Source organism: Helianthus annuus, chromosome 1, assembly GCF_002127325.2.
Source record: "Helianthus annuus cultivar XRQ/B chromosome 1, HanXRQr2.0-SUNRISE, whole genome shotgun sequence".
In the NCBI taxonomy this organism is placed as follows: domain Eukaryota; kingdom Viridiplantae; phylum Streptophyta; class Magnoliopsida; order Asterales; family Asteraceae; genus Helianthus; species Helianthus annuus.
This window is the reverse complement of record NC_035433.2, coordinates 132,146,261-132,163,268: the sequence shown is the minus strand read 5'-3', so window position 1 is coordinate 132,163,268 and position 17,008 is coordinate 132,146,261. Positions and strand designations below refer to the sequence as shown.

At 39.8% G+C, this 17,008-nt stretch overlaps 1 protein-coding gene across 1 annotated transcript in view; it reads right to left on the bottom strand.

Moving 5' to 3' along the window:
- Positions 1-17,008, bottom strand: part of LOC118491463 — a 31,837-nt gene that overhangs the window by 712 nt on the left and 14,117 nt on the right. The gene's annotated exons all lie outside the window — the stretch shown is intronic.

Sequence of the window (17,008 nt, the reverse complement as noted above, 5' to 3'; positions counted from 1 at the left end):
TTCAAACTTGCGGGTTTTGACATCGTGCTAGGCATGGACTGGTTATCCCATAACCAGGCCCAAATCATTTGCGGCAAGAGGCAAATAGTTTTAAAGACTCCGAGTGGTGAATCTCTTACCATTCGAGGGGATACGCACTACGGATTGCCAGAAGACGTATCTATGCTGAAAGCTTCAAGGTGTTTGAACAGAGGCTGTGTAATTTACATGGCTCAGGTGATAATTGAAGAACCAAAGCCGAAGATCGAGGATCTTCCAGTCATTTCTGAATACCCCGAGGTTTTTCCTGAAGAACTACCTGGTTTGCCACCAGATAGACAAGTGGAGTTCAGAATTGACATCATTCCTGGAGCAGCTCCGATAGCCAGAGCACCTTACAGATTAGCGCCAACGGAAATGAAAGAACTGAGAACCCAGTTGGATGAACTGCTGGCGAAGGGTTTTATCAGACCTAGTTCATCTCCCTGGGGAGCTCCTGTCCTATTTGTAAAGAAGAAGGACGGATCTATGCGGTTGTGCATCGACTATAGAGAGCTGAATAAAGTTACCATAAAGAATAGATATCCTTTACCAAGGATCGATGATCTATTCGATCAGCTGCAAGGAGCAAGCTACTTCTCAAAGATCGACTTAAGGTCGGGTTATCATCAACTAAGGGTCAGAGATGAAGATGTACACAAGACTGCATTTAGGACTCGCTATGGTCATTACGAGTTCCTAGTGATGCCTTTTGGGCTCACAAATGCACCGGCTGCGTTCATGGATCTCATGAATCGCGTGTGCAAGCCGTATTTAGATAAATTCGTCATAGTCTTCATAGACGATATCCTGATCTATTCTAAAAGCCAAGCTGACCACGAGAAGCACCTCCGTTGCATTCTTGAATTACTACAACGTGAGAAACTCTACGCCAAATTCTCGAAATGTGAATTCTGGCTAAGAGAGGTTCAGTTTTTAGGACACGTTGTGAGTGAGCGTGGTATCCAAGTGGATCCCGCTAAGGTAGAGGCAGTCATGAACTGGCAAGAGCCAAAGACGCCTACCGAAATCCGTAGTTTCCTGGGATTAGCAGGATACTACCGAAGATTTATTGAAAATTTTTCGAGGATTGCTGCGCCCTTGACTTCCTTGACCAAGAAGAAAGAAAAGTACATTTGGGGCCCGAAGCAGCAAGAGTCCTTTGAAATACTGAAGCAGAAGCTAAGCAACGCACCTGTGTTGACATTACCTGAGGGTACAGATGAATTCGTAGTTTACTGCGATGCATCACACACAGGCATGGGGTGTGTTCTTATGCAGAAGGGCAAGGTGATTGCCTATGCTTCAAGGCAATTAAAGGTGCATGAAAAGAATTACACCACCCATGATTTGGAGTTGGGTGCCGTTGTATTTGCACTGAAGTTGTGGAGGCACTACCTTTATGGTATTAAATTTGTGATTTATTCAGATCACAAAAGCCTCCAGCACCTGTTCAACCAGAAGGAATTGAACATGAGACAGCGCCGTTGGATGGAAACCCTGAATGATTATGACTGTGAAATCAGGTACCATCCCGGTAAGGCGAATGTAGTCGCCGATGCATTGAGCAGGAAAGAAAGGGTAAAACCCATTCGAATCAATGCCAAGAGCATTGAAGTTAAAAATAATTTGATTGAAAGGATTTTGGCTGCACAGCGAGAGGCTGTGTTGGAAGCTAATTATCCTAATGAAAAGCTGGGAGTAACTGCAGAGCAGTTGACTCTTAGCAAGGATGGAATCCTTAGACTGAATGGACGTATATGGGTTCCGATTTATGGAGGATTACGAGATGTTGTTCTCCAGGAAGCCCATAGTTCCAAATACTCAGTCCATCCTGGTGCTGATAAAATGTACCAAGACTTAAAGGCAAATTATTGGTGGATAGGCTTGAAAAAGTCTGTTGCCGCCCATGTAGCAAAGTGCTTGACTTGTGCTCAAGTCAAAGCCGAGCACCAAAAGCCGTCTGGCTTGCTACAACAGCCTGAGCTTCCCGAGTGGAAGTGGGAATGTGTAACTATGGACTTCATAACCAAGTTACCCAAGACCAGGAAAGGAAATGATACAATATGGGTCATAGTCGATAGGCTGACTAAATCGGCTCATTTTCTACCCATCAAGGAGACGTATAGCTCCGATATGTTAGCCCAACTTTATGTTGATAAGATTGTAGCCTTACACGGCATACCTGTGTCTATTATCTCCGACAGGGATACTAGATACACATCTCACTTCTGGAAGAGTTTCCAGCAATCTTTGGGCACGCGTTTAAATTTTAGTACGGCTTACCATCCACAGACGGACGGTCAAAGTGAGCGTACTATACAAACGCTAGAAGACATGCTTCGTGCATGTGCGATCGATTTAGGTGGTAACTGGGATAAAAACCTACCCCTGATCGAATTCTCCTACAATAATAGCTACCACACCAGCATAAAGGCTGCGCCTTTTGAGGCCTTATATGGTAGGAAATGCAGATCGCCTGTTTGTTGGGCGGAAGTAGGAGAGGTCCAATTATCGGGACCAGAGATTGTTTTCCAGACGACGGATAAGATTGTCCAGATCCGGGAACGTCTCAAGGCTGCCCGCGATAGGCAGAAAAGCTACGCTGATCCAAAGCGTAAGGATTTTCACTTCGAAGTGGGTGAAAAGGTATTACTTAAGGTATCACCCTGGAAGGGGGTGATGCGTTTCGGCAAGAAGGGCAAGCTGAGTCCGAGATACATAGGGCCTTTTGAGGTCATTGAACGAGTCGGATCAGTTGCCTATAAACTAAACTTGCCTGAAGAGCTCAATGGAATTCACAATGTGTTCCACATCTGCAACCTCAAAAAGTGCTTCGCCGACGAATCGTTGGTGATTCCACACACAGATGTGCATATAGATGAGAGCTTAAAGTTCATAGAAAAACCTTTATCGATTGAAGATCAACAGGTAAAGAAGCTTCGCAGAAAACACGTACCGATTGTAAAAGTCAAATGGGATGCTCGTAGAGGTCCTGAATACACGTGGGAAGTCGAAGCTACAATGAAAGAAAAATACCCCTATTTATTTGAGTAAATCTCGGGTCGAGATTTATTTTAAGGGGGTGAGGATGTAACACCTCGAATTTTTGTGTCCAATGATGTGTTAACACGTGTCATTTGTTTACACGTGGCATCTATAATAAATAAAGGACTAATTTTGACAAACCTTGAAAGTATATAAATTCGAGGGTTATAAATGTCAACAAGGGTAAATATACTGTAAAGTATCCCTAAATAATGCTTAAACCTTCAAACGAATAAATTATAGATCGTACAAAAATAAAACGCGGAAGAAAGTGAGAGAGTACAAACTACAGGGGCTAACTGTGTCAACATGTTTAATAATACCTCTGAGTGACCCTTTAGCGTCCCAAAGACTTTGTAACGGTATTATACCCTCACTAAAATAATATATATGAATTTCGCGAAGTTTCGATATGAAACGAGAAAGTTACGATCGAATTCGTAGAAGAAGGGTTAAAAGCGTCAACAGTGAAAGTTAAGGCTTTCCAATATAATTAATAAATAAACCGGGGACTTAATAAAGCGGGTAATTAACACAAGGCCCCTATCGGTAAATAACCGAGGGCCAAACCGCAAAGTTACCCCTTCAAACCCGAAAGGTCAGGCAAATCATTACGAAAGATTTCGTTATTAATGGCCCGATTCTGTAATCATTATAAAATATTTGAAAAATCCTGAAATTTTAACCTTAGGCGACCCGCGTAAGGTTTAAACATAAGTTGAGGCGGGCCGCGAGCCTCCTCTATTTCGCGTCTGATATTTGATCTTTAGGCGACCCGCATTAAAACACATGGGAACTCCCATGCGGGCCGCGTAAAGTGCCCAGATGCAGAAAAATTGTGTTTTCTTGACTTTTGGAGCTTGTGAACGATCATGCACATAATTATGGGGCATGGGCACCCTATGCTCAACCCATAACACTTAGGGGACACCTACCATCACCTCTGGTCTGATAGTAGTGCTTGCAATGATCAATATGGCTTGGCATTTGGCTATAAATAGCCATGTTGTAGTTACAACATTCACACAACTCAAACAACTTCCATCTGATCATTCTAAGTGCTCCCAAGTGTTCTTCTCTGCTCCATATTCAAGTCCTAACTTCTGTAAGTTGCCTTGATCATTCATACTTCAGTTTATGCTTAGTATTTAGCTAAAGACCAAACCGTCGTAAGTATGGTTTGACTTTAAAATAACTCAGTGATGGTTCAGTCTTATGACGAATCAAAAGTAGTTTTGAGTTGGTATTTATGTGGGTAATAAACCTCTAAAAGGGTTCCCCCTGATCACCATTCTAACTATGTCAAATATCGAGTCAAACGTGCGGTTAAAAAGTCAACAGAAAGCTATTTTGGCGATTTATGCATAATCTGTAATATATATGTTATGGAACCTGTTTTGACAATCATAAAACATGATAATAAGTATATAAACCTGTTTGCGCTCGTTTGAATCGATCATTTACCATATAGAACCGGTTCGGAGCCGAAAGTCGCAAAAGTTTGACTTTTGCTTTGACTTCAGTTCTGACCCGTTTTAGTGAGGTATAAATATACCTTAGGACTCTCTTAGGACCAGGTCACATGTTGATATAAGCCTCTGTGGTCGGTTCATGAGTTATCCGAGTCTTTAGCGCATTTCCGTCATTCGCCTAAAAGTTGACCGTAACGGCCTTTTAAAAATTAAAACGAGTATTTCGGACACGTGAACGGACCAAAACCTTGCTTATTAAATTATAAGCATGTCCCTAAAGTTTCACGTCAAACCAAGGTCTAGAATGAGAGTTATGCTAAAAGGCGCACTTTTAAGAAAGTTTTGTAATTAACGGCGCAATTAGCATAACGCCCATCTAACCCAAGTTTTCGTCACCAAAACTTTTACCCACTGTGGTAAAATAATATTTTGGGAATTTTAAAGATTTTTAATAATTTTTACCTTGCTCATAACCTGCGGTTATGGCTACGGTTCGGTAAATACCGAATATGCCCTTTCTGGCCAAAACGGGAGTTCTACAAGGTCTTTTGACCCGATTCCAGTTGCTACTGGTTTAAAATAATAAATAAAGTATTTTAAGCTTTATAAGTTGTTCGGGAAACTCAGATTTCCTGTAGAACTCAAAAAGCCCTTTTAAAGTCTTTAAAATGACCGAAAAGCCCCTACGGGGCATAATATAAACTTAAACTCGTTACAGGCGTCACGGAAGGTACCCTACTGATACCAAAATACTTTTAAGGCATATTGACTTAGGAAATGAGCGTAGGACTCTTGTGGTTAACCGTTTCGCCTATTTGCGCACACGGTACGGCTCATGGAACTAGTTTTCGTGCAATAGCCGATATGGGTCAAATTATATTATTTGAACCCCAAAATCCAGAGTATGAACCATTGACCCATATAAAAACAAGTCTCTGAACTTGTTGGGTCCAAATCATACTCCATTCTCGGTTTTCGCCTTTTCGTGCGAATTAACCATATCTATATATCGGAATCAACCGGTTTAAGCTACGGCTAATACAAGGACCGTTAGGATTCTAAGAGGTTAATTAAAACCTTCGTTCCAGATTAGGAGCCCCAGTAAAAGCTATCGGTGACTTGATCTAAATTAAGGATTAATACTTGCAAAGGTAAATACTTTTGACTTATTTCCCCTATATGGGCTTGGGTTACGGTATATTAATACCGCTTGATTGAGCATTATATAATTCCATCGCTTAGGTGGTTAATTGATTAAATATGATTGGCTCATTTAAACAGTTTTGTTGCTTATAAGCCTTTGGGGGGTTTAATGACCGTTGTCCCAGATATCCTCGGCATCATTTTACGAAATGGCCACGACCATCGACATCCCGGTGTAGGCGTACACCCGGTATAAAGTGTCGACATTAAAACTAAAAGACGTAGCCGTTGGTTTCTGTACTACGATTTTACGCAAACGTGGTGTGTCTATAAATCTTTAACCCGGCACGACCCGGGCTACTGAACGCATAAAAGAACATGTAAAACGTTCACAAGATCATTATGAATTTTCCCAAGTTATAAAAGAGTTTGTGCCTTGTGCATTCAAATCAATTTTAATAAACATTTTCAAATGTGTCAGTTGAATGTATTTACCAGTGTAAACTGACGTATTTTCCCCAAAAAGATTAAGTGCAGGTACCTAAACGTAATTGGCTGGTATTAGCTCCCTAGCGTCGGGTTAAGCCTCGCAAGCTTGATTGCAGTATCTAATGGAACAATACTTTATCTGTATTTACGATCCACTGTGGATATTCAACTTCTGTAATACATTTTGATATTACAATCAGAGGTTGAAATTATATATTTAAATTATGCTTCCGCTGTGCATTATATAATTGTGTGGTTTGACTATATTGTTGCCAACATCGTCACGGTAATCCCCCACCGGGCCCACCGGTGAGATACGTGGAAATCGGGGTGTGACAGATGTTATAAGAGGAATCATGACAATAGTGACCATGATTGTTACATGAATAAATAGAGTTAAATTGATAAAGAACCGTTTGGTAGTCATCACATTGGAGGACTTTCCACAAGATGAGCGAACGGGTCGAAAAATGTTGTAAATTGTAGTGTTGGTGTCTAATTAGTTAGCAATGGCGACATCAATCACAAGAGCATTAAACTATGGAATTGGTAAGGAAATGCGAGTGATGCTAAGCCCCGGATGTTGGGTGAAAACGCCTCAAGTTTGCTATTGTATGGTAGTAAAGTTGTGAAAATATAGTGGTTCGAAAATCTATATAAAGATTTAGTGACTAAGCCCGTAAACCAAATTTTCGGGATAACAATTATGGTAGACACGTCGGTAATTTAAATACGGTCGTGTAGGAAAAAGAATCACTAAAAACAGACTTACGGATCATAAGTTATAGCTATTTTAAGCTGGGACTTGATTAAACTTTGAGCTGGGAATGTACAGCATCAACTGAACAAGCATTCTGTGAAAATCAGGGCTAGGCGTGACGCCTAGGCCCTTGGCATCACGCGACGCCCCCTTGATTCGAGAAAATTTTATTTTTTTGTTGTTTGACCCTTGGAACTTGTTTATATCCATTGTAACCTTATCAAAACTAACATTTGTTGTGGTTTTGATCTTAGGTGATGTTGGAACTAACCGGAAGATGATCGAACTAGCTTTTGAAGAACCGAACACTATTTATAAGCTTTCGAAATGTTTTAAACTTTAATAGATTATGTTTATGGATTGTAAACAAATTGTTAAACAACTTTTGGATGTTTTAACTTAGTCGTTAGTCGACTAAGGTCTTTGCTACTAATGAACTATATTTATGAAATCTATGTTAACCAGGCATCTTTTATCAAAAATGGGTTGTACTATTATTAAATTCAAGTAAACTAGACGGGTGTTACAGGATAGCATTGGCTAATCCCTGAGCAACGATGTTTTCTATATCTTGCCGATTAAGAAAATGGTCTTCATTATTTTGTTTGGATTGGTTAACTTCGATTACCGGTTGGTTTTCCGCGTTTTCCAGCCGAATAATTAACAATATATGCAAATTATTGCCACAAATTCGATAGCATTCGATAGCAGCTAAACACAACAAAGCAATCACAACACAATTAAGTCAACACATATAGATAAAATCGTCGACCTTGCGACATTTATATATTTTTATAATAGTATGCATCAATACACACCATCTATTTTACAAAAGTTTTATTTTTGTTATTATTATACAATATTATATTATTATTATTATTGTATATATTATGATATTTTTTTTCACATATTATTATTATTATACAAAAACTTTTTTAACCATAATTAACTGGCTTCTCAGAAACGACGATCCCTCTCGTCGTACTTCCACGTGATGTTTTCCCCCACTTCTCGAATCCGGTTTCCCGCATCCACCAGTTCCTCGCCGTAGCGGTGTAATTCGACAATGTTCTCGGTGCTCATAGGGGGGAATGGTGCAGGTTAAGGATCAAACAGGGGAAAGTAAACACTGGGGTTACTCATGAAGTTCTGAAAATGCCAGTCGCTCGTCCGCCACTCTTCTAACTGCCCTGTAAAAGGTTGTGGGTTGACAATAGGGTCCGGAATAGCGGGTTCCAAATTGATTGGAAGTTCTGATTGGGCTGGGAAATTGAAAAGGGTTTCGTCGGCTGGTCCGATGAGGTCACAATTCGCCAGTTTCCTATCAAGCTCTTCCCAAGGTGGCATCTCTTGGGCTTGATCGGAACTTTCCCCTATTTCCTTTCCTTTTCCTTTGTCCTTTGGATCCTTTGTCCTTTTCACCTTCTGGGCAGCTGGCTTCTTCCTTCGTCCACGTTTCCAGTCCAGTCCAGGAGTCTTCACCTCTTTTTAGGCTTGGGTTTCTCCTGGGGTTGGGCCTGGAACACTAGTGGCTCCTCAGTATCCGCTTGATAGCCGGATTGAGTTCCTGTTGTATCCATATCGGTGGTATGGATTGCAAAGTTTCGGAGTGCCTCCGACAGTTCATTCATGTTGTTAGCATACACGAAGAAACACACGAAATTCAAGTTAAAATTTTATTTATTATAACTTAAATTTTTATAGAATCACAAAATGGCAATCTGAAAAATTAAGTATTTCTTAATACTTAATTGGCTTAAATCAGTGGCTCTAATACCACTTTTTTCTGTCACGGCCCCCGACCCAGTTTCCCGGTTCGGATGTTGCGGGACAGAAAACCCGTGGTATTGGTGTTTAATTAGGCAGCGGAAATTTTAACATGATCATTTAAACTGAAAACACCCCTTTATTTTATTTTAGATTTCGGGACAAACCCCATTATTTACAATAAAGGAATTCCACTGGGAAATTCCCTGATTACAAAAACATGTATATTTATGTATTGCGCCACTTTATCCAAGCTGGTAGTGCTACACGACACTTTTCCTTGTTCACGGTAAATCACCTGAAACTTGTTTAAAAAGATTTTATCAACGGGGAAATACTGGCGAGTCTTTCAATTTGCATAAAACGACACATTGTTATAGAATACAGTATTAAGAGCAGTTACAATTGCCCATATCTTATAATTAGCTGGTTCAGTTGTCACTCGACTGGATCTATGACTGTGGTCATATCACTATTGAGTCCTTTCACCCAAAAGTGACGTGTATCACTATTTAGGTCCTTTCACCTAACAGTGATAAAATTGTAGTAATTGTGCACAATACCCCACTTACTGCCAGTAATTTAAGATAACAAAGACTTAATCCCTGTAACATATAACTGGAAAACATTTAGGTAATGTAAAACACTTTGGATAAAAAGAGAATGACTCACATTGCAAGTTTAGTTGGACAGAGTTTTGCCTACTGATTAAGCTTGGAAACCTAGTTTAAAGTATGACAATGCAAACGAAACTAGGTCAGTAACTTAATTCAACATTTACGATAATTTCACGAAATCAAAACCCTCACAACGAATGACAAAGTATAGCCCGAATTCGGGCAGCACTTAAACATCCATTGGATCGGTTTCAATCGATCGGACATTATATCGTAGCAGTGATCGAGTTACTACCCTGTTGTCGCAACAGAGATTCGGGATTTAAGTGTTTTTGGACAAAACAACGTATAACTTAACGTGTATAGTGAATTTTAATGTCGAAACAGAACAGCCATGCAAGTGCCAAACCCCTTAGCTTTATATTGGATTTTGGTCTCCTCCGCGTGTCGCGGCGGGTGCCAGGGTCCTTGGCGCGTGTCGCGGGGCAGTCCAAATTAGGCTAGGGTAGCCTTGTGTCCTGCATAGCCCTGATGAGTCAAATTAACAAATTTTCATGAATTATTTTCGTTTTTTATGGATAATTATCCATTTGGGAATACCCCCCTTTGAGTTTTAGGGGGCCCTGATCCTAGTTTTGACCGTTTTAAAAATTAAGGGTCATGCCATCAGAGGCGAAGTATAATGGGTGCTCGGGTTTGCACCCGCCCACCCCAATGTTTCGGTTAGAAGTGTATATGATCCGATTTTTCGTCCGAAAATTTTAAAATTATATAGGATCGTCCCCTGATTATTTTTCCTAAATGATGGGTAGTTTGGTAGTTATATTTTAACTCTTATTTTATTTGTTTAACCCTAGATTACCCACTACACAATAAACTTAATATCTCACAAATAGCTTGATGATTTACGTTGAAAAAGAAATTGTTGATAAGTTTGTTTCAGAAGACATAATTGATAAATTCAAAAATCTTAATGGCTGTCGGACTGAGTTGTAATTCTTCATCCCAGTTCCATTTATCTCGTATCATTGTATATATATATGTGTGTGTGTGTGTGTGTGTGTCTTTTGTTTGTTATACAATATTTAGTTTTTCTGTGTGCAAGAACAGGTCCTTTGAATAAATTATTTTTTTTAGTTTTATTTGGAATTATTATTATTTGACCCGACCTGAATCAAATACCCGACCCGACCCGAAACATAACGACAGAAAATTGTTTTTTGGGTCCCATCACTTTACGCCCCCTCGAAACTTTTGGTCAAGCTCCGCCACTGCATGCCATACTACTTGGAGGTCCCAATTAGGGTTTCCTAATGGGGTTTATTAAATTAAGAAATAATAATTTTGGTAAGGGTTGTTACATTGCGTATAATCCGATGTTACGATCATAAACATTATGAAAAAATACCTTATTTATGATATGATATCAGTAGGATATCAAACATATGTGTGTTTTATAGTTTAAGACCAAACTATGCACCCTTTATGCCACGTGTCCACCACGTGTCGAGCCTAGGTTTGTGACCAGGAGACCCTAACCGTAGCTAGGGTTCCCTCACGGGGCGCGACAGGATCGGGTGGGACGGGTCGCGAGGCGCGAGAGAGACCGGAGAATCCTATAAATTGACCCTCTGTTCGACATTTCAATTCCTTCAACAATCTTTATTTTCTATCTATATTATAGCTCGATATTATACCCCTAAAACACGAAGCTCTGCCCCGTTGTAAGTATTTTAACCCCCGATCACTAATTTGTTACCCTACCCGATTGATCTAAGACCCACCAATGCATGTCAAGGCTCCGCCTGACTAAGTTAGTTGGGTTCTGTCTCGTGTTGTATGGCTAAGGTGATTTGGTTATTTTACTAACACGCGTGCATTGTATGTTTTTAATAGAAACTCAAGAAAATAATCATAAATTGCCACCAGAAAGCCCGTAGAAATACCTAAGTTTTCAATGAGAGTCCATTCTCTTTTCTCACCGTTTGTGAGTCATTATCTTTTTCTACCAAACTGTGTTACAAAATCTCAAATGTTTTCAGTTATACTTATAGTGATTGTCTGATTGAGTCTTTGTATTCTACAATTACTGCCGGTATGTGGGGTTTTGTATACACTACTAATCAAGCGTTACTATTGGACAAAGAGTTAGCCAATAGTAATATGACCACGGTGATTATAACTGCCAACGTGACAAATACTGAATGAGTAATTGGGTAGATATAAACATTGTAATCGCTCTCAATACTGTAAAGTTATAAAAGCTCATTTTTATAGACTGGAATGTACTCGCCAGTATTTCTTGCTGATAAAATATTTTTAAAACGCGTTTCAGGTAACATGATGTGAAAGCTATTAGAATCCAACTATGGAGCGATGAAGGCTTAAAGAAAGTGGCTATAAAGTTACTTAAATACAAAGTTTATGTTTTCAGCAACTAGGGTTTATCCCTATAAAGATATTATAAATGAAACATAGGTTTATCCCATTTGTTTAATATAAAAGTTTGGTGTTTTGGAACTCTGAAATTTATTTCCTAACTACGATCCTGAAGTCTCATTTCCACTACCAAATTAATAAACACCGATACCACCGACTTGTTGATGGCGGCTCCCGCTCCCGGGGTAGGGGTCGGGGGTTGCGACACAAATCAATCTAATTCAGGTCAGAATTGAAAGTCAAAGCAGAAGTCAAACTTCGTGACTTTCGGTTGCGAACCGACCCTAAAACTAGAATTGACGAGCCGAACATGTTTACACATGTTCTAATAATTATTACCAAGTTTTTTAAGTGTTAAAACATAATTTAAAACACCTACATTATTAGATTATGATTATTTCAAAAAACTGACCCGTTTGACTTTTTAATGTTAATAACTTTGACCCGTCAATTGACCAAGCAAACATGATTTTCAGGATGTGCCTTTTTGAGGGATTAACACCTACCTAATTACGATCACGTAGTCATGTTCGCCTCGAACAATGGCTGGACCATTTAAGGTCTAAGCCGAAAGTCAAAGCATTTATCGAAAATGCTTGACTTTCGGCTTTTAAAAGCCTACAAATGAAAATGCAGGGGGTAGGAGCACTTACAAGTGGTACTAACACGAAAATGAACTCAAGAGGAGGCTCCTTTTAGCTGGGAATCTCCAGGAGGAAGAAAGGACAGATAAATGAGAAGGTGAAAGTTCAACAAGTTAACCATGGCCTCTATTTATAGTTGTGGAGAGTAAAGGAGGTGATCAAATGAGTCTAGAGGTGTTATGAGGAGCATACAAGTGTCCTAAAACGTGGCATAAACCAGAAACAAGTGCATGGTTTCGAATTAAGGTGTTTTGGTTGTATGTGTGGATAACAAGGCAAAAAGTCGCAGCTATAACATAATTTCTGCCAGATACATGTCGTCGTGGTACGCGACAACCATCTCCACTTCTCGTCGCGGTGCGCGATGCCTCAAAAAATCTTTGAAAGTTTGGCAATTTCAGTCCCTTAACCTCCAAACTCATTTATGCTTTCATAATTAGCATAATTAGCCCCTCAAGTTAATATTTGACACACCCGAGAGTATGACCGAACATCATTAGGCTCTCGGTTGGTTAAAGGGTCACTCAGAGGTATAAATTAACATGTTGATGCCTTTAATCCTCCGAATAACAAACTTTCGATTAAAATCACAAACGGTTCCTCTCGTCCAACAAGTGGCTCATTTGAGAATACAGATACCGTTAAAGGTCACTTAGAGGCATAGATTCAGCATGTTGACACTTTTAGTCCCTCCACATTCATATTTTCATCGTTTGGCAAAAATAGTCTCTCCTAGCCAACATTTGGCATAATTAGGATTAGGGACACGTGTCAATACATTATTTGACACGATTTTATGAGGTGTTACATCCTCACCCCTTTAAAAGAAATCTCGACCTCGAGATTTACTCAAAAAGATGGGGGTACTTCAGTCGCATAGTGGACTCGACCTCCCATGTAAACTCGAGGCCTCTACGGGCATCCTACTTTACCTTAACAATCGGTATGTACTTCTGTCGGAGCTTCTTAACCTGTCAATCCTCGATCGAAACCGGTTTCTCAACAAACCGCAGGCCTTCATCAATCTGCGCATCTTCATGTGACATTGCTAGCGACTCATCGGCTAGGCATTTTTTTAAATTGCAGATACGGAACACATTGTGAATTCCACTGAGCTCCTCAAGTAAGTTTAGCTTATAAGCTACAGATCCGACACATTCGATTATCTCGAATGGTCCTATGTATCTAGGGCTCAGCTTGCCCTTCTTACCGAAGCGCATCACACCTTTCCAGGGTGATACCTTCAGTAAAACTTTGTCCCCTACTTGGAACTTAAGAGGTTTGCGCCTCTTGTCAGCGTAGCTCTTCTGCCGATCCCTGGCAGCTTTGAGACGATCACGGATTTGTATGATCTTATTCGTCGTCTTTAGGACAATCTCAGGTCCTGATAGTTGGGCCTCCCCAACTTCTGCCTAACAAACGGGCGTTCGATACTTCCTCCCATACAAGGCCTCAAAAGGAGCAACCTTGATGCTCGTATGATAACTGTTGTTATAGGATAATTCAATTAGGGGGAGATGGTCATCCCAGCTACCACCCAAGTCGATCACACATTCACGAAGCATGTCTTCCAAAGTCTGGATCGTACGCTCACTCTGTCCATCAGTCTGTGGATGGTAAGCTGCACTGAAGTTTAGTCTGGTGCCTAAAGATTGCTGGAAGCTTTTCTAGGAATGAGAAGTGTATCTTGTATCTCTATCGGATACAATAGATACCGGCACACCATGTAGGGACACAATCTCGTCCACGTGTAATTTAGCTAATTTATCGGATCTATACGTCTCCTTTATGGGCAAGAAATGTGCTGACTTAGTCAGCCTATCAACAATGACCCATATTGTGTCATTACCACACTTGATTTTAGGTAACTTGGTAATCAAGTCCATAGTTACCATTTCCCACTTCTATGTGGGGATTTCAAGCTGTTGTAGCAGTCCTGACGGCTTTTGATGTTCAGCTTTCACTTGCGAACACGTCAGACATTTAGCGACATAGGTGGCTATGGATTTCTTCATACCCATCCATGTAACACCTCGAATTTTTGTGTCCAATGATGTGTTAACACGTGTCATTTGTTTACACGTGGCATCTATAATAAATAAAGGACTAATTTTGACAAACCTTGAAAGTATATAAATTCGAGGGTTATAAATGTCAACAAAGGTAAATATACTATATAGTATCCCTAAATAATGCTTAAACCTTCAAACGAATAAATTATAAATCGTACAAAAACAAAACGCGGAAGAAAGTGAGAGATTACAAACTACAGGGGTTAACTGTGTCAACATGTTTAATAATACCTCTGAGTGACCCTTTAACGTTCCAAAGACTTTGTAACGGTATTATACCCTCACTAAAATAATATATATGAATTTCGCGAAGTTTCGATATGAAACGAGAAAGTTACGATCGAATTCGTAGAAGAAGGGTTAAAAGCGTCAACAGTGAAAGTTAAGGCTTTCCAATATAATTAATAAATAAACCGGGGACTTAATAATGCGGGTAAATAACACGAGGCCCCTATCGGTAAATAACCGAGGGCCAAACCGCAAAGTTACCCCTTCAAACCCGAAAGGTCAGGCAAATCATTACGAAAGATTTCGTTATTAATGGCCAGATTCTGTAATCATGACAAAAGATTTAAAATTTCTGAAATCTTAACCCTACGCGGCCCGCATTGCATAATGGGTTAAGTTGAGGCGGGCCGCGAGCCTCCTCAATTACGCGTTTGGTGTTTAGATCCCAGGCGGCCCGCATTGTAAACGCATGGAACCTCCATGCGGGCCGCATTAGACGCCCAGATACAGAATTGTTGTAACTACTTGGCCTTTGGACCATTTGAACGATCAAACCTCAATCAATGAGGCATGGGCACTCTATACTCGACCCATACACCTCTAGGACACCTACCCATCATCTCTGGACTATTGTGGTAGTTGTAATGATCATAGGGGCTCATTCTTGGCTATAAATAGCACCTTCATGTGCATAACATTCACAACAACTCAAACACACATCTCTGGCCATTCTAAAGGCTCCCAAGTGTTTCTTCTCTGCTCCATATTCAAGTTCTAACTTCTGTAAGTTACCTTGATCATCCATTGTTCAGTTTATGCTTAGTTTTTAGCTAAAAACCAAACCGTCGTAACTACGGTTTGACTTTACGATAAATCAGTAATGGTTCAGTCTTATGACGAATCAAAAGTGGTTATGAGTTGGTATTTATGTGGGTATTAAACCTCTAAAATGGTTCCCCCTGATCACCACTCTAACTATGTCAAATGTCGAGTCAAACGTGCGGTTAAAAAGTCAACAGAAAGCTATTTTAGCGATTTATGCATAATCTGTAATATATATGTTATGGAACCTGTTTTGATAATCATAAAACATGATAATAAGTATATAAACATGTTTGCGCTCGTTTGAATCGATCATTTACTATATAGAACCGGTTCGGAGCCGAATGTCGCAAAGGTTTGACTTTTGCTTTGACTTCAGTTCTGACCCGTTTTAGTGAAGTATAAATATACCTTAGGACTCTCTTAGGACCAGGTCACATGTTGGTATACGCCTCTGTGGTCGGTTCATGAGTTATCCGAGTCTTTTACGTATTTCCGTCATTCGCCTAAAAGTTGACCGTAACGGCCTTTTAAAATTAAAACGAGTATTTCGGACACGTGAACGGACCAAAACCTTGCTTATTAAATTATAAGCATGTCCTTAAAGTTTCACGTCAATCCGAGGTCTAGAATGAGAGTTATGCTAAAAGGCGCACTTTTAAGAAAGTTTTGTAATTAACGGCGCAATTAGCATAACGCCCATCTAGCCCAAGTTTTCGTCACCAAAACTTTTACCCACTGTGGTAAAATAATATTTTGGGAATTTTAAAGATTTTTAATAATTTTTACCTTGCTCATAACCTACGGTTATGGCTACGGTTCGGTAAATACCGAATATGCCCTTTTTGGCCAAAACGGGAGTTCTACAAGGTCTTTTGACCCGATTCCAGTTGTCACTGATTTTAAATAATAAATAAAGTATTTTAAGCTGTATAAGCTGTTCGGGAAACTCAGATTTCCTGTAGAACTCGAAAAGCCTTTTTAAAGTCTTTAAAATGACCGAAAAGCCCCTACGGGGCATAATATTAACTTAAACTCGTTACGGGCATTACGGAAGGTATCCTACTGATACCCAAAATACTTTTAAGGCATATTGACTTAAGAAATAAGCGTAGGACACTTATGGTTAACCATTTCGCCTATTTGCGCACACGGTACGGCTCATGGAACTAGTTTTCGTGCAATAGCCGATATGGGTCAAATTATATTATTTGAACCCCAAAATCCAGAGTATGAACTATAAACCCATATAAAACAAGTCACTGAACTTATTGGGTCCAAATCATACTCCATTCTCGGTTTTCGCCTTTTCGTGCGAATTAACCATATCTATATATCGGAATCAACCGGTTTAAGCTACGGCTAATATAAGGACCGTTAGGATTCTAAGAGGTTAATCAAAACCTTCGTTCCAGATTAGGAGCCCCAGTAAAAGCTATCGGTGACTTGATCTAAATTAAGGATTTATACTTGCAAAGGTAAATACTTT